The sequence below is a fragment of the Mercurialis annua genome, linkage group LG3 (assembly GCF_937616625.2).
Source record: "Mercurialis annua linkage group LG3, ddMerAnnu1.2, whole genome shotgun sequence".
In the NCBI taxonomy this organism is placed as follows: Eukaryota; Viridiplantae; Streptophyta; class Magnoliopsida; order Malpighiales; family Euphorbiaceae; genus Mercurialis; species Mercurialis annua.
In genome coordinates, this window is record NC_065572.1 from 48,543,635 (window position 1) to 48,566,440 (window position 22,806).

Here is a 22,806-nt window from a genome sequence, read left to right on the forward strand (position 1 = left end):
ACGCGTCGTTCCGATTACCTAAGCATGGTTAGGTTACATTATGCAAAATGTGCGTGAAAAGTGACGCTAGATTAGTATGTTCAGTCTGAAGTCTCTTTAACGAGTCTTTCCGATTACCTAAGAATGGTAAAGTTATCTTACGCGAAGTGTGCGTAAAAAGTTACACTAGATGAGTATGTTTCATCTCAACTCTCTTTAGTACGTAGTTCTGATTACCATGCTTATGTCGCGTCATAAGTCTCTCAAACGCGTTGTTTTGATTACCTAAGCATGGTTAGGTTATATTACGCAAAGTGTGCGTGAAAAATGACAATAGATTAGTATATCGCGTCTCAAGTCTATATAACGCGTTGTTCCGATTAATTAAGCATGTTTATGTTATATTATGCAAAGTGTGCAGGAAAAGTAACGCTAGATTAGTAACTCGCATCTCAATTCTCTTTAACGCGTTGTTCCGATTACCTACGCATGGTTAGGTTATATTAAGCAAAGCGTGCGTGAAAAGTGAAACTAGATTAGTATGTCGCGTCTCAAGTCTCTTTTACGCGTTGTTCCGATTACCGATGCATGGTTAAGTTAGATTACGCAAAGTGTGTCGAAAAAGTGACGCTATATTAGTATGGCGCGTCTCAAGTCTATTTAACGCTTTGTTTAGATTACCATTCTTATGTCGCGTCACAAGTCTCTCTAACACGTCGCTTCGCTTACCTAAGCATGGTTACGTTATATTACATAAAGTGTGCGTTTTCAGTGACGCTAGATTAGTATGCCGCGTCTCTAATCTCTTTAACGTGTCATTTTGATTATCTAAGCATGGTTAGGTCATACACAAAGTGTTCTTGAAAAGTGACGCTAGATTAATTTGTCACGTCTCAATTCTCTTTAACGCATTGTTCCGATTACCTAAGCATGTTTAGGTTATATTATGCAAAGTTTGCGTGAAAATTGACGCTTGATTAGTATGTCACGTCTCAAGTCTCTGTAAAGCGACGTTTCGATTACCATGCTTATGTCGCGTCATAAGTCACTGGAACGCGGCGTTCCGATTTCCTAAGCATGGTTAAGTTATATTACGGAAAGAGTGAGTGAAAAGTTACGCTAGATTAGTATGTCGCGTCTCAAGTCTCTTTAACGTGTCGTTCCGATTATCTATGCATGGTTAGGTTATACTATGCAAAATGTGCGTGAGTAGTGACGCTAGATTAGTATGTCCAATGTCAAGTCTCTTTAACGTGTTATTCCCGTAAAAAGTGACCCTAGATTAGTATGTTTCATCACAAGTCTATTTAAGCGTCATTTCGATTACAATGCATATGTCGCGTCACAAGTCTCTTTAACGTGTCGTTTTTATTAACTAAGTATGGTTAGGTTAAATTACAAAAAGTGTGCGTGAAAAGTAACGTTAGATGAGTATGCCGCGTCTCAAGTCTCTTTAACGCTTCATTCCGATTAACTAAGCATGGTTAGGTTATATTACGCAAAGTGTTCTTGAAAAGTGAGGCTAGATTAATTTGTCGCGTCTTATGTCTCTCTAACGCGTTGTTCCGATATCCTATGCATGGTTGAGTTATATTACGCAAGTGTGCGTAAAAAGTGACGCTAGATTAATATGGCGCGTCTCAAGTCTCTTTAACGCGTCGTATCGATTACCATGCATATGTCTCGTCAGAAGGCTTTCTAACGCATCGTTCTGATTACCTAAGCATGGTTAGGTTATATTACACAAAGTGTGCGTCAATAATTACAACAGATTAGTATATTGCGTCTTAAGTCTATTTAACTCGTCGTTCCAATTACCTAAGCATGGTTAGGTTATATTACACAAAGTGTGCATGAAAATTGACGCTAGATTAGTAAGTCGCGTCTCAAGTCTGTTTAACGCGTCGTTCTGATTCCCTAAGCATGGCTAGGTTTTATTAGGCAAAGTGTGCGCGAAGAATGACGCTAGATTAGTATGTCGAGTCTCAAGTCTCTTAAACGCATCGTTCCAATCGCCTTATGGTTAGGTTATATTACGCAAAGTGTGTGAAAAAAGTGACGTTAGATTACTATGGCGTGTCTCAAATCTCTTTAACGAGTCATATCGATTACAATGCTTATGTCGCGTTAGAAGTTTCTCCAACGCGTCGTTCTGATTACCTAAGCATAGTTCGGTTATATTACGCAAAGTGTGCGTGAAAAATGACAATATATTAGTATATCGCGTCTCAAGTCTATTTAACGCGTCTTCCAATTACTTAAGCATGGTTAAGTTATATTACGCAAAGTGTGCATGAGAAATGACAATAGATTAGTATGTCTTGTCTTAAATCTCTCTAACGTGTTGTTCAGATTTCCTATGCATTGTTAGGTTATATTATGCAAAGTGTGCCTGAAAAGTGACGCTAGATTAGTATGTCACGTCTCAATTCTCTTCAACGCGTTGTTCCGATTACCTGAGCATGGTTAGGTTATATTACACAAAAAGCGCGTGAAAGGTGACGCTAGATTAGTATGTCGCGTCTCAAGTCTGTTTAACGCGTCATTGCAATTGCCTAAGTGTGCGTGAAAAGTGACGTTAGATTAGTATGTCGCGTCTCAGGTCTCTTTAACTCGTCATTCTGATTACCAATGCATGGTTAAGTTATATTAAGAAAAGTGTGCTTGAAAAGTGAGGCTAGATTAATTTGTCGCGTCTCAAGTCTTTGTAAAGCGACGTTCTGATAACCTAAGCATGGTTAGGTTATATTACGCATACTGTGCGTGAAAAGTGATGCTAGAATAGTATGTCGCGTCTCAAGTCTCTTTAACATCTCGTTTTGATTTCCTAAGCATGGTTAGGTTATATTACAGAAAGTGTGCGCAAAATGTGACAATAGTTTAGTATAGCACGTCTCAAGTCTATTTAACGCGTCGTTTCGATTATCTTGCTTATGTCCAGTCACAACTCTCTCTAATGTGACGTTTCAATTACCAAAGCACGGTTAAGTTATATTACGCAAAGTGTACTTGAAAAGTGAGGCTAGATTAATTTGTCGCGTCTCAAGCCTCTGTAACACGTCATTCTGATTACCAAAGCATGGTTAGGTTATTATGCAAAGTTTGCGTGAAAAGTGACGCTAGATTAGTATGTCCATCTCAAGTATCTTTAACACGTCGTTTCGATTACCAAAGCATGGTTAGGTTATATATTACACAAAGTGTGCGTGAAAAGTAACAAAAGATTAGTATGTCGCATCTCAAGTCTATTTAACGCGTCGTTCCGATTACCTAAGCATAGTTGGGTTATATTACGCCAAGTGTGCGTGAAAAGTGACACTAGATTAGTATCTCGCGTCTCAAGTCTCTTTAACTCGTCGTTCCGATTACCTAAGCATGGTTAGGTTATATTACGCAAAGTGTGAAAAGTGACGCTAGATTAATATGGCGCGTCTCAAGTCTCTCTAACGCGTTGTTCCAATTACCTAAGTATAGTTGGGGTAAATTACAAAAACTGTGCGTGAAAAATTACAATAACTTTGTATGTCGAGTCTCAAGTCTATTTAACGCGTCAATTCGATTACCTAAGCATGGTTCGGTAATATTATGCAGAGTGTGCGTGAAAAGTGACGCTAGATTAGTAAGTCGTGTCTCAAGTCTCTTTAACGCGTCGTTTCGATTATCATTTTTATGTCGCGTTATACTACATGTGCGTGAATAATGATAATAGATTAGTATGCCGCGTCTCAAGTTTATTTACTGCGTCGTTCCGATTACCTAAGCATGGTTATGTTTTATTATGCACAGTGTGCATGAAAAGTGATGCAAGATTAGTATGGCGTGTCTCAAGTCTCTTTAACGCATCGTTTCGATTACCATGGTTATGTTGCGTCACAATTCTCTCTAACGCGTCGTTCTGATTACCTAAGCATGGTTAGGCTATATTACGCAGAGTGTGCGTGAAAAGTGACGCTAGATTAGTTTGTCGCGTCTCAAGTCTCTTTATCGCATCGTTCCAATTACCTATGCATGGTTTGGTCATATTACGCAAAGTGTTCTTGATAACGATTTTTCCCGATTGCCAAAGCATGGTTAAGTTATATTACGCAAAATTAGCGTGAAAAGTGAAGCTAGATAAGTATGTCACTTCTCAAGTCTGTTTAACGCATCGTTTCGATTACAATGCTTATGTCGCGTCACAAATCTCTCTAACTTGTCGTTCGATTACCATAGCATGGCTAGGTTATAGTACGCAAAGTGTGCGTGAAAAGTAACAATAGACTAGTATGTTGCGTCACAAGTCTCTTTAACTCGTCGTTCCGATTACCTGGGCATGGTTAGGTTATATTATGCAAAGTGTGCATGAAAAGTGACGCTAGATTAGAATGTCGCGTCTCAAGTGTCTTTAACGCTTCGTTTCGATTACCTAAGCATGGTTAGGATATATTACGCATAGTGTGAGTGAAAAATTACAATTGATTAGAATGTCGCATCGCAAGTCTATTTAACGTGTCGTTATGATTAGATAAGCATGGTTAGGTTATATTACGCAAAGTGTGCGCGGAAAGTGACTCTAGATTAGTATGTCGAGTCTCAAGGCTCTTTTACGCGTCGTTCCGATTACCTAAGCATGGTTAGGTTAAATTAGGCAAAGTTTGCGTGAAAAGTGACGCTAGACTAGTATGTCGCGTCGTAAGTCTCTTTAACTCGTCGTTTTGATTACCATGCTTATGTCGCGTCACACGTCTCTCTAACCCGTCGTTGCGATTACCAAAGCATGGTTAGGTTATACTACGCAAAGTTTACGTAAAATGTAACAGTAGATTAGTATGTCGTCGCTCAAGTCTCTTTAACGCGTCGTTCCGATTACCTAAGCATGGTTAGGTTATATTACGCTAAGTGTGCGTGAAAAGTGACAATTGATTAGTATGTTGCGTCTCAAGTCTATTTAACGCGTCGTTCCGATTACCTAACCATGGTTAGGTTATATTACGCAAAGTGTGCGTGAAAACTGACGCTAGATTAGTATGTCGCGTCTCAAGTGTCTTTAACGCGTCGTTCTAATTTCCTAAGCATGGTTAGGTTATATTATGCAAAGTGTGCCTGAAAAGTGACGCTATATTAGTATGGCACGTCTCAAGTCTCTTTAACGTGTCATTTCGATTACCATGCTTCTGTCGCGTTACAAGTCTCTTTAATGCGTCGTTCCGATTACCTAAGAATTGTTAGGTTATATTACGTAAAGTACGTGGGAAAAGCAATGCTTGATTAGTATGTCGTGTCTCAAATCTCGCAAACGCGTCGTTCCGATTAACTAGTCATGGTTATGATATATTATGCAAAGTGTGCGTGAAAATTGATAATAGATTAGTATGTCGCATCTTAAGTCTATTTAACCCGTCGTTCGGATTACTTATGCATGGTTAGGTTATAGAATGTCGCGTCACAAGTCTCTTTAACGCGTCGTTCCGATTACCTAAGCATGGTTAGGTTATATTACGCAAAGTGTGCGTGAAAAGTGACGTTTGATTAGTATGCCGCGTCTCAAGTCTCTTTAACGCGTCGTTCTGATTACGTAAGCATGGTTTGGTTATATTAAGCAAAGTGTGGGTGACAAGAGACACTAGATTAGTATGTCGTGTTTCAAGTCTCTATAACGCGTTGTTACGATTACCTTTGCATGGTTAGGTTATATTACGCAAAGTATGTGCGAAAAGTGACGCTAGATTAGTATGAGATGTCTCAAGTCTCTTTAACACGTCGTTCTAATTTCCTAAGCATGGTTAGGTTATATTACGCAAGTGTGCGTAAAAAGTGATGATAGATTAGTATTGCGCGTCATAAGTCTATCTTACCCGTCGTTTCGATTACCATGCTTATGTCGCGTCACAACTTTCTCTAACGCGTCGTTCCAATTACCAAAGCATGGTTAGGTTATATTACGCAGAGTGTGAGTGAAAATTGATTATAATGTCGCGTCGCAAGTCTATTTAACGCCTCGTTAATATTAGCTATGCATGGTTAAGTTATATTACGCAAAGTGTGCGTGAAAAGTGACGCTGGATTAGTATGCCATGTCTCAAGGCTCTTTTACGCGTCATTTCGATTACATAAGCATTGTTAGGTTATATTATGCAAAGTTTGCGTGAAAAGTGACCCTAGATTAGTATATCACGTCTCAAGTCTCTTTCACGCGTCGTTTCGATTACCATGCATATGTTGCGTCATAAGTCTCTCTAACGCGTCGTTCCGATTACCAAAGATTGGTTAAGTTATACTTCCCAAAGTGTGCGTGAAAAGAAACGATAGATTAGAATGTCGCAGCTCAAGTCTCTTTAACGCGTCATTTCGATTACCTAAGCATGGTTAGATTATGTTACACAAAGTTTGAGTGAAAAGTGAAAATAGATTAGTATGTCGCGTCTCAAGTCTATTTAACGCGTCGTTCCGATAAACTAAGCATCGTTAGGTTATATTACAGGAAGCGTGCGTAAAAAGTGACGCTCGATTAGTATGTCACATGTCAAGTCTCTTTAACGCGTTGTTCTGATTACCTACGCATAGTTAGGTTATATTACGCAAAGTGTGCGTGAAAAGTGACACTAGATTAGTATGTCGCGTCTCAATTCTGTTTAACGCGTTGTTCCGATTACCTAAGTATGGTTAGGTTATATTACGCAAAGTATGAGTGAAAAGTGATGATAGATTAGTATGTCGCGTCTCAAGTCTCTTTAACACGTCGTTCGGATTACCTAAGCATGGTTAGGTTATATGATGCAAAGTGTGCGTGAAAAGCGATGCTAGATTATTATGTCGTGTCGCAAGTCTCTTTAACGTGTCGTTCCGATTACCGAAGAATGTTTAGGTTATATTACAGAAAGTGTTCGTAAGAAGTGATGCTAGATTAATACGGCGAGTCTCAAGTCTCTTTAATGCATCATTCCGATTAACTAAGCATGGTTAGATTATATTATGCAAAGTGTGCGCGAAAAGTGCCGCTAGATAAGTATGTCGCATCTTAAGTCTCTTTAACGCGTCGTTCCAATTACACCTAAGCTTGGTTAGGTTATATTAACCCAAGTGTGCGTTAATAGTGCTGCTACATTAGTATGTCGCGTCCCAAGTCTCTTTAATGAGTCATTTCGATTACCTAAAGGTTATATTACGCAAATTGTGCGTGAAAAAGTGACACTATATTAGTATGTCGTATCTCAAGTCTCTTTTACGCTTCATTCCAATTACCTAAGCATGGTTAGGTTATATTACGAAACATGAGCATGAAAAAATGACTCTAGATTAGTATGCTGGGTCTCAAGTCTGTTTAACGCGTCATTTCGATAACCATGTTTATGTCGCGTCACAAGTCTCTCTAACGCGTCATTCTGATTACCTAAGCATGGTTAGATTATTACGCAAAGTGTTCGTGAAAAGTGACGATAGATTAGTATGTCGAGTCTCAAGTCTCTTTAACACATCGTTCCCATTACCTAAGCATGGTTGTGGTATATTATGCAAAGTGTGCGCGAAAAGTGTCGCTAAAATAGTATGTTGCGTCTCAAGTCTCTTTAACGCATCGTTCTGATTACCTAAGCATGGTTACGTTATAAGTGCCGCTAGGCTAGTATGTCGCGTCGCAAGTCTCTCTAACGCGTCGTTCCATTACCTAAGCTTGGTTAGGTTATATTACACATAGTGTGCGTGAAAAGTGACACTAGATTAGTTTGTCGCGTCTCAAGTCTGTATAATGCGTCGTTCCAATTAGCTAAGGATGGTTAGGTTATGTTACGCAAAGAGTGCCTGAAAAGTGACGCTAGATTTGTATGCCGCGTCTCAAGTTTCTTTAACGCATCGTTCTGATTACCTATGCATGGTTAGGTTATATTATGCAAGTGAGTGTGAGAAGTGATAATAGATTAGTATGTCGACTATTAAGTCACTTTAATGCATCGTTCCAATTACCTAAGTATGGTTAGGTAATATTACGTAAAGTGTGCGTGAAAAGTGACACTAGATTAGTATATCGCATCTCTAGTATCTTTAATGCGTGGTTCCGATTACCCAAGTATGGTTCAGTTATTTTACGCAAAGTGTGCATGAAAAGTGATGCTAGATAAGTATATCGCATCTCAAGTCTCTTTATCGCGTCGTTTCGATTACCATTCTTATGTCGCGTCACAAGTTTCTCTAAAGTGTCATTCCGTATAGCTAAGCATGGTTAGGTTATATTACGCGAAGTGTGCGTGAAAAGTTACAATAGATTAGTATGTCGTGTCTCAAGTCTCTTTAATGCGTCGTTGTGATTACCTAAGCATGGTTAGGCTATATTACACGAAGAGTGCATGAATAGTGATGCTAGATAAGTATGTCGCGTCTCAAGTCTCTTTAACACGTCGTTCCGATTACCTAAGCATGGTTACGGTATATTACGCCAAGTGCGCATTAAACGTTTTGCTAGATTAGTTTGGCGCGTCTCAAGTCTCTCTAACGCGTCAGTTTTATTACCATGCTTATGCCGCGTCACAAGTCTCTCTAACACATCGTTCCGATTACCTAAGCATGGTTAGGTTATATTACGCAAAGTGTGCGTGGAAAGTCACAATATATTAGTATGTCGCGTCTCAATTCTCTTTATCGCGTCGTTTCGATTACCTAAGCATGGTTAGGTTATTTTATGCAAAGTGTGCGTGAAAGTGACGCTATATTAGTATGTTGCGTCTCTAGTCTCTTTAACGCGTCGGTCTGATTACATAAGCATGGTGAGGTTATATTACGCAAAGTGTGCGTGAAAAGTGACGCTATATTAGTTTATCCGGTCACAAGTCTCTCTAACGCGTTATGGTTATGTTATATTACTCAAAGTGTGCGTGAAAAGTGACGATAGATTTGTATGTTGTGTCTCAAGTCTCTTTAACGTGTCGTTCCTATTATCTAAGGATGGTTAGGTTATATTATGCAAATTGTGCGTGAAAACTGACGCTAGATAAGTATGTCGTGTCTCAAGTATCTTTAACGCGCGTCGTTGCGATTTCCTAAGCATGGTTAGGTTATATTACGCAAAGTGTGTGTGAAAAGTGATGCTAGATTAGTGTGCCGCCTCTAAAGTGTCTTTAACGCGTCGTTCGAATTGTCTAAGCATGGTTATTTTATATTATGCAAAATGTGCGTAAAAAGTGACGCTAGATTAATATGGCGCGTTTTAAGTCTATTTAACTCGTCGATTTGATTACCATCCTTATGTCGCGTTATAAGTCTCTCTAACGCGTCGTTCCAATTACCTAAGAATGGTTAGGTTGTATTATGCAAAGTGTGCATGAAAAGTGACAATAGATTAGTATGTTGGGTCACAAGTCTCTCTAACGTGTCATTTAGATTACCTAAGCATGTTATATTATGCAAATAGTGCGTGAAAACTCACACTAGATTAGTAAGTCGTGTCTCAAGTCACTATGCGTGTCGTTCCTGTTACCTAAGCAAGGTTAGGTTAGTTATATTACGGTAAGTGTTGCTAGATTAATATGTCGCGTCACATGTCTCTTTAACGCGTCGTTTTGATTACCCTGGTTAGGTTATAGTACGCAAAGTGTGCGTGTAAAGTGATGCTAGATTAGTATGTTGCCTCAAAAGTCTCTCTAACGTGTCGTTCTGATTTACTAAGCATGCTTAGGTTATATTATGCAAATAGAGTGTGGAGTGTGACATTAGATTAGTAAGTCGCGTCTCAAGTTTCTATGACGCGTTGTTCCGGTTACCTATGCATGGTTAGGTTATATTACGCAAAGTGTGCGTTAAAAAGTTCCGCTAGATTTGTATGTCACGCAACAAGTCTTTTTAACTCGTCATTCCGATTACCTAGGAATGGTTGTGTTGTATTACGCAAAGTGTTCATTAAAAGTGCTGCTAGATTAGTAAGTCGTGTCACATGTCCCTTTAAAGCGTCGTTTCGATTACCTAAGCATGGTTAGGTTATATTTTACAAGTCTCTCTAACACGTCGTTCTGATTACCTACGCATGGTTTTGTTATATTACGCAAATAGAGCGTGGAAAGTGACACTAGATTAGTAAGTCGCGTCCAAAGTCACTATAACGCGTCGTTCTGGTGACCTATGTATGGTTAGGTTATATTACGCGAAGTGTGCGTTAAAAGTGACACTAGATTAGTATGTCACGTCACAAGTCTCGTTTACTCGTCGTTCCGATTGCCTAAGCATGGTTGTGTTATATTACACAAAGTGTGCATGAAAAGTGACGCTAAATTAGCATGTCGCGTCTTAAGTCTCTTTAATGCGTCGTTCCGATTACCATGCATATGTCGCATCAGAAGTCTCGCTAACGCGTCATTCCGATTACATAAGCATGGTTAGGTTATATTACGCAAAGTGTGTGTGAAAAGTGATGCTAAATTATTTTTTCCGATCATAAGTCTTTCTAACACGTCGTTTTGATTACCTAAGTATGGTTTGGTTATATTACTCAAAGTGTGCGTGAAAGGTGACGATAGATTTGTATGTCGTGTCTCAAGTCTCTTTAACGCGTTGTTCCGATTATCTAAGGAGGGTTAGGTTATATTACGTAAAGTGTGCGTGAAAACTGACGCTAGATAAGTATGTCGTGTCTCAAGTCTCTTTAATGCGTGGTTCCGATTTCCTAATCACAGTTAGGTTATATTATGTAATGTGTGCGTGAAAAGGGACGCTAGATTAGTATGTCGTCTCTCAAGTCTCTTTAATGCGTCGTTCCGATTATCTAAGCATGGTTATGTTATATTATGCAAAGTGTGCATAAAAAGTGACGCTAAATTAATATGGCGCGTTTTAAGTCTCTTTAACTCGTCGTTTTGATTACCATCCTTGTGTTGCGTCATATGTCTCTCTAACCCGTCATTCCGATTACCTAAGCATGATCAGGTTATATTATGCAAAGTGTGCATGAAAAGTGACGGTAGATTAGTATGTTGCGTCACAAGTCTCTCTAACGTGTCGTTCCGATTACCTAAGCATGGTTAGGTAATATTATGCACATAGTGCGTGAAAAGTCACACTAAATTAGGTGTCGTTCAGAATACCTAAGCAAGGTTAGGTTATATTACGCAATGTGTGCGTTAAAAGTTCCCCTAGATTAGTATGTTGCGTCACAAATTGTTTTAACGCGTCGCTTCAATTACCTAAGCATGGTTAGTTTATATTACACAAAGTGTGTGTGAAAAGTGACGCTAGATTATTATATCGCGTCTAAAGTCTCTTTAACGTGTCGTTCTGATTACATATGCATGGTTAGGTTATATTACATAAAGTGTGCGTGAAAAGTGATGCTAGATTTGTATGTCGCATCTCAAGTCTCTTTAACATGTCGTTCTTATTACCTAAACATGGTTGGGTTATAATACGCAAAGTGTGCGTCAAAAGTGATGCTAGATTAGTATGGCGCGTCTCAAGTCTCTTTAACCCGTTGTTTCAATTGCCATGCATTTGTCGCGTCAAATGACTCTCTAACGCGTCGTTCCAATTACATAAGCATGGTTAGGTTATATTACACAATGTGTACGTGAAAAGTGACGCTAGATTAGAATGTCGCATCTCAAGTTTCTTTAACGCGTCGTTCTGATTACCTATGCATGGTTAGGTTATATTACGCAAAGTGTGCGTAAAATCTGACGCTAGATATGTAGGGCGCTTCTCAAGTCTTTTTAACGCGTCGTTGGGATTGCCATGTATATGTCGCGTCAAAAGTCTCTCAAACGCGTTGTTCCAATTACCTAAGCATGATTAGGTTATATTACGCAAAGTGTGTGTTAAAAGTACCACTAGATTAGTATGTCGCATCATAAGTCTCTTTAACGCGTCGTTCTGATTAGCTAAGCATTGTTAGCTAATATTACGCAAAGTGTGCGTGAAAAGTGACGCTAGATTAGTATCTTGTGTCTCAAGTCTATTTAATGCGTCGTTTTGATTACCTAAGCATGGTTATCTTATATTACGCAAAGTGTGCGTAAAAAGTGACGCTAGATTAGTATGTCGCGTCTCAAGTCTCTTTATCTCGTCGGTCTGATTACCATGGTTAGGTTATATTACGCAAAGTGTGCGTGAAAAGTGACGCTAGATTAGTATGTCGGGTCTCAAGTCTCTTTAACGCGTCGTTCCGATTATCTAGGCATGGTTAGGTTATATTACGCAAAGTGTGAGTGAAAAGAGACAATATATTAGTATGTCGCTTCTCAAGTGTCTCTAAAGCTTCGTTCCAATTACCTAAGCATGGTTAGGTTATATTACGCAAAGTGAGCGTAAAAATTGATGCTTGATTAGTAAGCCGCGTCTCAAGTCTCTTTAACGCGTAGTTCAGATTACCTAAGCATTGTTAGGTTATATTTCGCAAAGTGTACGTGAAATGTGACGCTAGACTAGTATTTTCCGTCTCCAATGTCTTTAACGCGTCGTTCCGATTACCTAAGCATGGTTAGGTTATATTACGCAAAGAGTGCGTGAACAGTGACGCTAGATTAGTATGTCTCGTCTAGAGTCTCTTTAACGCGTTGTTCAGATTACCTAAGAATGATTAGGTTATATTACGCTAAGCATGCGTAAAAAGTGACGCTAGATTAGTGTGGCGTGTCTTAAGTTTCTTTAACACTTCATTTCGATTTCCTAAGCATGGTTAGGTTATATTATGCAAACATTGCGTGAAAAGTGACACTAGGTTAATAAGTCTCGTCTCAAGGCTCTTTAACGCGTCGTTCCGATTACCTGAGCATGGTTAGATTATATTACTAAAAGTTTGCGCAAAAAGTTGCTAGATTAGTATGCCGCGTCTCAAGTGTCTTTAACAAGTCGTTTCTATTACCATGCTTACGTTGCGCCACAAGTCTCTCTAACGCGTCTTTCCGATACCTAACCATGGTTAAGAGATATTAAGCAAAGTGTGCATGAAAAGCGATGCTATATTACTATGTCACGTCATAAGTCTCTCTAACGCCTCGTTCTGATTACTGAAGCATGGTTAGGTTATACTACTCAAAGTTTTTGCAAAAAGTTGATAGATTAGTATGCCGCGTCTCAAGTGTCTTTAACGCGTCATTCCTATTACCTAGGGATGGTTAAGATATATTACGCAAAGTGTGCGTTAAAAGTGACGCTACATAAGTATGTCGCGTCTCAAGTCTCTTTAACGCGTCGTTTCGATTGCCTAAGCATGGCTAGGTTATATTACGCCAAGTGTGCGTGAAAAGTGACGCTAGATTAGTATGTCACCTCTCAAGTCTATTTAACGCGTCGGTCAGATTATCTTAGCATGGTTATGTTACATTACGCAAAGTGTTCGTAAAAAGTGACGGTATATTAGTAAAGCGCGTCTTATGTCTCTTTAACATGTCGTTTCGATTACCATACTTATGTCGTGTCACAAGTTTCTCTAACGCGTCGTTCCGATTACCTAAGCATTGTTAGGTTATATTACGGAAAGTGAAAACTGATGCTAGATTAGTATGTTGCGTCACAAGTCTCTCTAACGTGCGTTCTAATTACCTAAGCATGGTTAGGATATAATACGCAAATAGTGCATGAAAGTGACACTAGGTTAGTAAGTCATGTCTCAAGTCTCTTTAACCTGTTGTTCTGATTACATTAGCATGGTTAGGTTATATTACGCAAAGTGTGCGTTAAAAGTGCCGCTAGATTAGTATGTCGCGTCACAGGTCCCTTTAACTCGTCGTGTCAATTACCTAAATATGGTTGGGTTAAATTACGCAAAGTGTTCGTGAAAAATGACGCAAGACTTGTATATCGCGTCTCAAGTCTATTTAACGCGTCATTCCGATTACCTATGCATGGTTAGGTTATTTTACGCAAAATGTCCGTGTAAAGTTACGCAAGACTATTATGTCGCGTCTCAAGTTTCTTTAACGCGTCGTTGCGATTACCTAAGAATTGTTGGGTTATATTACGCAAAGTGTGCGTGAAAAGGGACGCTAGATTAGTATGTCGTGTCTCAAGACTCTTTAACGCATCGTTAAGTTTACCTAAGCATGGTTAGGTTATATTACGCAAAGTGTACGTGAAAAGCGACGCTAGATTAGTATGACGCGTCTCAAGTCTCTATAACGCGTCGTTTTGATTGCCATGCTTATGTCGCGTCAAAAGTCTCTCGAACGCGTCGTTCCAATTATCTATGCATGGTTAGATTATATTACACAATGTGTGCGTAATAAGTGCCGCTAGATTTTTATGTTGCGTCACAAATCTCTCTAATGTGTCGTTCCGATTATCTAAGCATGGTTAAGTTATATTACGCAAAATTTGCATGAAAAGTGACGCTAGATTAGTAAGTCGCGTCACAAATCTCTCTAACGCGTTCTTCTGATTACCTATGCATGGTTATGTTATATTACGCAAAGAGTGCATGAATAGTGTCGCTAGATTAGTATGTCGCGTCTTGAGTCTCTTTAACGCGTCGTTCTGATTACCTAACAATGGTTAAGTTATATTATGCAAAGTGTGAGTGAAAAGTGACACTAGATTAGAATGTCGCGTCTAGAGTCTCTCTAACGCGTCGTTCCGATAACCTATGCATGGTTAGGTTATATTACGCAAAGTGAGCGTGAAAAGTGACAATAGATTAGTAAGGCGCGTCTTCAGTCTCTTTAACGCGTTATTTCGATTACCATCCTTATGTCGTGTCACAAGTCTCTCTAACGGGTCGTTTCGATTACCTAAGCATGGTTGGATTATATTAGGGAAAGTGTGCGTGAAAAATGATGCTAGATTAGTATGCTGCGTCACAAGTCTCTCTAACGTGCGTTCTAATTACCTAAGCATGGTTAGGATATAATACGCAAATAACACGAAAAGTGACACTAGGTTAGTAAGTCACGTGTCAAGTCTCTTTAACGCGTTGTTCCGATTACCTTAGTATGGTTAGGTTATGTTACGCAAAGTGTGCGTTAAAAGTGTCGCTAATTTAGTTGTCGCGTAACAAGTCCCTTTACCTCGTCGTTCCGATTACCTAAGCATGGTTAGGTTAGATTACGGAAAGTGTGCGTGAAAATTAACGCTAGACTAGTCTGTCGCTTCTCAAGTCTATTCAACACGTTGTTCCGATTACCTATGCATGGTTAGGTTATTTTACACAAAATGTGCGTGAAAAGTGACGCTAGACTAGTATGTCGCGTCTCAAGTCTCTTTAACGCGTTGTTCTGATTACCTAAGCATTGTTGGGTTATATTACGCAATGTGTTCGTGAAAAGGGACGCTAGATTAGTATGTCGTGTTTCAAGTCCCTTTAACGCGTCGTTAAGTTTACCTAAGCATGATTAGGTTATATTACGCAAAGTGTAGGTGAAAAGCGACACTAGATTAGTATGGCGCATCTCAAGTCTCTGTAAAGCGTCGTTTCGATTGCCATGCTTATGTCGCGTCAAAAGTCTCTCTAACGCGTCATTACAATTACCTAAGAATTGTTAAGTTATATTACGCAATGTGTGCGTTAAAAGTGCCGCTAGATTAGTATGTTGCGTCACAAGTCTCTCTAAAGTGTAATTCTAATTAGGCATGGTTAGGTTATATTATGCAAAGTGAGCGTAAAAAGTGACAATAGATTAGTAAGTCGCGTCTCAAGTCTCTTTAACGCAATGTTCCAATTACCTAAGCATGGATAGGTTACAATACACAAAGTGTGCGTTAAAAAGTGACAATAGATTAGTATGTCGCGTCACAAGTCTTTTTAACGCGTCGTTCCGTTTACCTAAGCATGGTTAGGTAAAATTAAGCAAATTGTGCGTGAAAAGTGATGCTAGATTATTATGTCGTGTCTCAAGTCTCTTTAAAGCGTCCTTCTGATTACCCAAGCATTGTTAGTTTTTTTTTACGCAAAGTGTGCGTGAAATGTGACGCTAGATTAGTAGATCGCGTCTCAAGTCTCTTTAATGCGTCGTTCTGATAACATAAGCATGGTTAGGTTATATTATGCTAAGTGTCCGTGAAAAGTGACGCCAAATTAGTATGCGTTAAATTACGCAAATTGTGCGTGAAAAGTGACGCTAGATTAGTAAGTCGTGTCACAAGCCTCTTTAATGCGTCGTTCCAATTACCTAAGCATGGTTAGGTTATATTACACAAAGTGTTTGAAAAAGTGACACTAGATTAGTACGACGCATCTCAAGTCTCTTTAACGCTTCGTTTTGATTACCTAGCTTATGTCGCAGCACAAGTCTCTGTAACGCGTCGTTTCGATTATCTAAGCATGGTTAGGTTATATTATACAAAATGTGCGTGAAAATATAAATATATTAATTAGTATGTCGCGTCTCAAGTCTATATAACGCGTCATTCCGATTACCTAAGCATGGTTAAGTACGCAAAGTGTGCGTGAAAAGTGACACTAGATTAATACGGCGCGTCTCAAGTCTCTTTAACTCGTCGTATCGATTACCATGCTTATGTCGCGTCAGAAGTCTCTCTAACGCGTTGTTCTGAGTACCTAAGCATGGTTAGGTTATATTATGTAAAGTGTGCGTGAAAAATGATAACAAATTAGTATATCGCTTCTCAAGTCTATTTAACGCGTCGTTCCAATTACGTAAGCATGGTTAGGTCATATTACGGTGACGCTAGATTATTATGTCGCGTCTCAAGTCTGTTTAAAGCGTCGTTCCGATTACCTAAGCATGGTTTGGTTATATTAGGCAAAGTGTGCGTGAAAAGTGACGCTAGATTTGTATGTTGCGTCTCAAGTCTCTTTAACGCGTCGTTCCGATTACCTAAGCATGGTTAGGTTATTACGCAAAGTGTGTGTGAAAAGTGACAATATATTAGTATGTTGCGTCGCTAGTCTATTTAACGCGTTGTTTCAATAACCCAAGCATGGTTAGGTTATATTAGGTAAAGTGTGTAAGAAAAGTGATGCTATGTTATAGATGAGCTAGGACTTCAAAAGCTTGAAGAAGCTAATTTTGATGGGCTTCATGAAGAGGTCACGGGCCAAGAAGCTTAAAGAGACCTGAAATGGTTATATACAAGGCTAGGCTAATCTTCCAACTTATTCAAATGAAGATTCTGAAGAATGGGCTTTGTATAACATACTTAAAGCCCATATTCAAGACTAGGGTTTATTATTTCGAATTTTCCTTATTTACAAGTATGCCATTAGTGGCTGAGACACTATACATACTTTGTTTTAGGGTATTACAATCAGATTATGATATATTGATATTTTTTTTATAGAAACCCTTGTTTTATTCTTGTATTCATATTGAATGCTTTTGACTTATTAATGATTTGATCAATCTTTGTGGCGTGCTAGTAATTAGGATTTAAAAGACTTAATCTTTTAGGTTCTATTTACACTCGATCTTTGTAATATGATCTAGAGTGATCCTAGAGTTTTGAATCAGATAGGTATTGGGTTTTTAGGTTAGTGATTATACGGGTTCTTGGGCATTGCATAAAGGGTTCGTATAGCCTATCGCTGAATGTTCGTATCATTTGGTATCAGAGCTTTGGCTCTTTAAAATCAGCTTGGTTATCCATTTATTTCATGTGTTTGATTTAGTGTTCTTGTTCATAAATTTGCTGTTTAAAGAAAAAAAAAACAAACAAAAAAGAGAGACAAGGAATCTGAAATTCGGTTCTTGAAATTTCAGATAAAAAAAAAAGAAGTACAAAAAAAAGAGAGAAAAGGAATTTGAAGTCTTGAAGAAGTTATAAAGTCTTTTTGTTGGTTTTGATATTTGTGAGTTTGATTGCAGAAATTAATGTGTGCAAGTGAAGTGGTGGAAATCAAGAGCATTAAAAGGGTTATTAATTGGCAAATAAGTTCTGATTTTTTTTTAATATAAAGGGGATTTGTATTGAGTTTAAAGCTGTTTTAAGTGATCTATTTAAGAAATTCGAATTTGAAAGAATTGACACCATAAAAGATCTTTTCAAATCAGATTAAAGTTTTCTAGGCTTTCTTTGATTACTTTCCCAATTGCTTTTCTTTACTTTTTTTTTCTTGTTTCCTAGACATATTCTTGCATCTAAATATTTGTTTTATTTGTCTTTTGATTCCATTTGAGTTTTCTTTTCTTTCAATTATGTTTTCTTTGATCTGGATACTCATTTGTTGTTTTCTTGATATATATATATTGCGTTTTTTTGCTTCTTAAGTATTTAAAACTTGATTATTAGTATTTTCATAAGGTTTGGTTGGAAATTTGTAGTTGAACTGGTTCACATAAGAATACTTGATATAGAGCCTGAGTGGTGTGAGTTAAGCCTTGTGATATCATTATTTGTGTGTGTTAAACACGAGTGAACAACCTCATCTTTTGAGTGCAAACACGTGAGGAATTTTTTTGCTCTTAACTTTTTTTTTGTTTTGCTATTCTGCCATCTTTCTTTTTCAAGGTCACTATGTCAAGTGGATCAACGGGTGAACGAGTTGGTGATGATACAACTAGGTTACCTCATGAAGGTATTCCATTAGCACAATTTCAAGAAAATGAAAGAGTACAAAGGAGTATGGCTAATCTGGTTGAGAGATTAGAAAGAATGGAGCTCAATAATCAGTCTTTGCAAGAGCAGCTTGCTGCAATTGCTGGGGCAGTAGGTGCAAATCGACAAGAAGTGAGGGAAAATGCTCCAAATTTGGGTGTAAATGCAATAAATGGGAGAGCTAATGTACCTAATATGGGAGTGAACATGGGCATCATCAACATGTTGATTATGACGATTATGAATAGTTTGATTGGCATGAACCTAATTTAGGTAGAAGATTTGTTGCTGGTCCCGGTGCAAGGAGAAACCCTAATATTGGTAGAGGCAATCCAGGTGGTCATTATGGTGGCAATCATCTTATAATCACGATGATGTGGACAGAAACCTAGGTAGCATCAAATTTCAAATTCCTAATTTTGCTAGTAAGACTAACCCTGAAGCCTATTTGGAGTGGGAGAAAAGGGTAGATCTCATTTTTGATTGCCATAGTTTTTCTGATGAGAAGCAAATGAAGTTAGTGGTTAGTCATTTTATTGAATATGAAATGATGTGGTATGAACAATTGGTAATAGCTCGGCGTAGAAGTTGAGAAAATGCTATTAATAGTTGGGTAGCTCTTAAGGATGTGATGAAAAGAAGATTTGTACCTTTATATTATCAAAGAGAGTTGTACCAAAAACTTCAGTACTTAAGACAAGGTACAAAAAATATTGAGGATTACTTTAAAGAAATGGAGATGTTATTAATTAGGCTAGATTTACATGAGGAAATGGAAGCAACCATGTCTCGTTTTCTTAGAGGGATGAATAAGTAGATTGCTGACCGGGTTGAATTAAACCATTATAGAGAGATTGAAGAGATGGTGCATCTCGCCATCAAGATTGAGAAGCAATTAAAACCAATTGGACAACCAAGTCTAATTGGACATCAAATGAAAATTCCAATTCGAATTTGGGTGCTATTTAAAATGAAAACCTAATTGGGGTGGATCTTCGAAGGGCAGAAAATTTGATTCTAACAAATCTGTTTTGCAGGAGTCTAAAAAAAAAAGGAGTGGCAGATCCAAAGAGTTCATTCAAATCTGAGACACCTATGGTAAGAAATCGAGATATAAAATGTTTCAAGTGCCTAGGTAATGGTCATATTGCTTCACAATGTCCAAATCAAAGATCACGGTGATATTGAGAATGAAAGTGACGAAAGTGATAATGAAGAGATTCCATCACTAGAAAATTATAGTGATGATGGTATTGAAGAACCAATGCGAGGCGATTTTCTGGTTGCTAGACGTACACTTAGTGTACAAATGAAGGATGGAAATGACTTAGAGCAGCAAAGCGACAACATTTTTCACACAAGATGCCATGTACAAGCTAAGATTTGCAACCTTATTATTGATAGTGGTAGCTGTACTAATGTTGCTAGTATTGCTATGGTTTGAAAAATTAAATTTGAATGTCATACCTCATCCTAGACCATATAGATTGCTTTGGCTTAATAATTGGGGTGAGATTAAAGTGACTAAACATGTTATTGTACCATTCACAATTGGTAGATATTCTGATGAGGTGCTATGTGATGTAGTACCAATGCATGCTGGACATATCTTATTAGGTAGACCATGGCAATTTGATAGAAAATCTACACATGATGGTTTCCTTAATAGATATAGTTTTGCAAAGGATGGATGAAAAGTTACATTAACACCTCTTTCTCCTAAGGATGTGTATGATGATCAGTGCAAAATTGAGAGAGAAATAGCTAAAACTGAAAATAGCAAATGTATTGATGAATCACTAAAGAGTGATAAAAACAATGGTATTCAATCAAGTGAGAAATCAAAACACAACAGGGGTAGCTTTTTAGCTAGAGAAAGCGAAATTAAACATGCATTGCATTCTAATAGGGTAGTGTTTGTGGTTACTTACAAGGATATATATTTGAACACTTCTGATCTTGATCTTGCCTTGCCAAGAGAATTTTGTGATTTGTTGCAGGAATTTGATGACGTTTTTCCCGATGATATGCCAAGTGGTTTACCACCTGAAAGAGGCATTGAGCATCAAATTGATTTTGTACCCGTGGCTGCCATACCAAATAGACCAGCCTATAGAAGTAACCCTGAAGAGACAAAGGAACTTTAAAGGCAAGTGGATAATTTAATGAAAAAATGGTATGTTAAAGAGAGCTTAAGTCCATGTGCGGTTCTTGTGATTCTGGTTCCAAAAAAAGATGGCACGTGGAGAATGTGTGTGGATTGTCGTGCAATTAATAAGATAACTGTAAAGTATCGTCATCCTATCCCTAGGTTAGATGATATTCTTGATGAATTGCATGGTGCATGTATTTTTACTAAGATTGATTTACGATCTGGTTATTATCAAATTCGCATGAAAAATGGGGATGAGTGGAAATCTGCCTTTAGACCAAGTATGGACTGTATGAGTGGCTAGTTATGCCATTTGGGCTTACAAATGCACCTAGTACATTCATGAGATTGATGAATCATGTCTTGCGTGAATTTCTTGGTAAATTTGTGGCTGTATATTTTGATGATATTTTAGTTTACTCCATGTCTGATTCTGATCATATAATCCATGTTTGGGCTGTTTTAGAAGTTCTTCAAAAAGAAAAGTTGTTCGCCAATCTGAAGAAGTGTAGTTTTTGTTTAGATCTATTCAATTTTCTTGGATTTATTGTTAGTTCTAATGGTTTGGAGGTTGATACTGAAAAGGTTAAAGCTATTCATGAATGGCCAAAACCAACTAATGTGAGTCAATTAAGGAGTTTTCATGGATTGGCTAGCTATTACAGGCGTTTCATTAAAGATTTTAGTACTTTCAGCTGCACTTTTGAATGAATTAGTCAAGAAAAATGTTGCTTTTAATTGGGGTGATGCACAAGAACATGCTTTTACTTTACTTAAAGAAAAATTGTGTAGTGCACCTTTGTTAGTTTTGCCTAATTTTTATAAAATCTTTGAGATTGAATGTGATGCAGGTGGCGTTGGCGTTTGGGCTGTATTGATGCAAGAGTTGCGTCCAATTTGCTTCTTTAGTGAGAAACTAAATGGGGCAGCCTTGAATTACCCAACATATGACAATAAGCTGTTTGCCTTGGTACGCGCGCTTTAGACATGGCAGCACTACTTGTGGCCTAAGGAGTTCGTGATTCACACCGATCATGAATCCTTGAAACATCTAAAAGGGCAAGACAAGTTAAATCGAAGACATGATAAATGGATGGAGTTTTTCGATACCTTTCCTTATGTCATCAGTTACAAGAAAGGTAAAGAAAATGTGGTTGCTGATGCACTTTTAAGAAGGTATGCACTTCTTAATACTCTTGATTCTAAATTGTTAGGTTTTGAGTATATTAAGGATTTGTACAAAGATGATATTGATTTTCGCAATGTGTATGGAACCTGTATTAATGGGAATGCATTTGATGATTTTTATGTTTTTGACGGATTTTTGTTTAAAAAGAACAGGTTGTGTGTGCCTAATTGTTCTTTACGTTTTTTATTGATTAACGAGGCACATAGTGATGGACTGATTGGTCACTTTGGGGTTAGTATGACTTATGCTATTATTTGTGATCATTTCATTTGGCCTGGCATGAAACGAGATGTTGATAAAATGTGTAGTAAATGTATTGTTTGCATGCAAGCTAAGTCCAAACTGAAACCTCATGGATTATATGCACCTTTATCCATACCTGACATGCCTTGGACAAATTTTTCTATGGACTTTGTACTTGGTTTGCTAAGAACTAGGAAGGGTAAGGATAGTATTTTTGTTGTGGTTGATCGTTTTAGCAAGATGGCACACTTTATACCATTGCCATAAAACTAATGATGCTTGTCATATTGCTGATTTGTTCTTTCGGGAAGTTGTGCGTTTACATGGAATACCTAGGAAAATTGTCAGTGATAGGGATACAAATTTTCTTAGTCATTTTTGGCGTTTTCTGCGGGCTAAATTGGGTACTAAATTACTATTTTCTACTACTTTCCATCCACAAACAGATGGGCAAACTGGGGCGGTTAATAGAACCATGGTGCAATTGCTTTGCTCTTAAATTTCTAAGAGTTTAAAATCTTGGGAGGATTTATTACCATATGTCGAATTTGCATATAACAGGGGGTTGTTCATAGCACTACACACACTTCACCTTTTCAAATTGTGTATGGTTTTAATCCGTTGTCTCCCATTGATTTAATTTCATTGCCTATGACTAACCTCGTTAGTGCTGATGGTGTTTCTAAGGCTGATTTGGTTCAAAAGATGCACAAACATGTGAAAGAAAGAATTGAGAAACATAATGAAAAACGTTGCTAGGCGAATGAATAAAGGAAAAAGGCGCATTATTTTCCGACTTGGT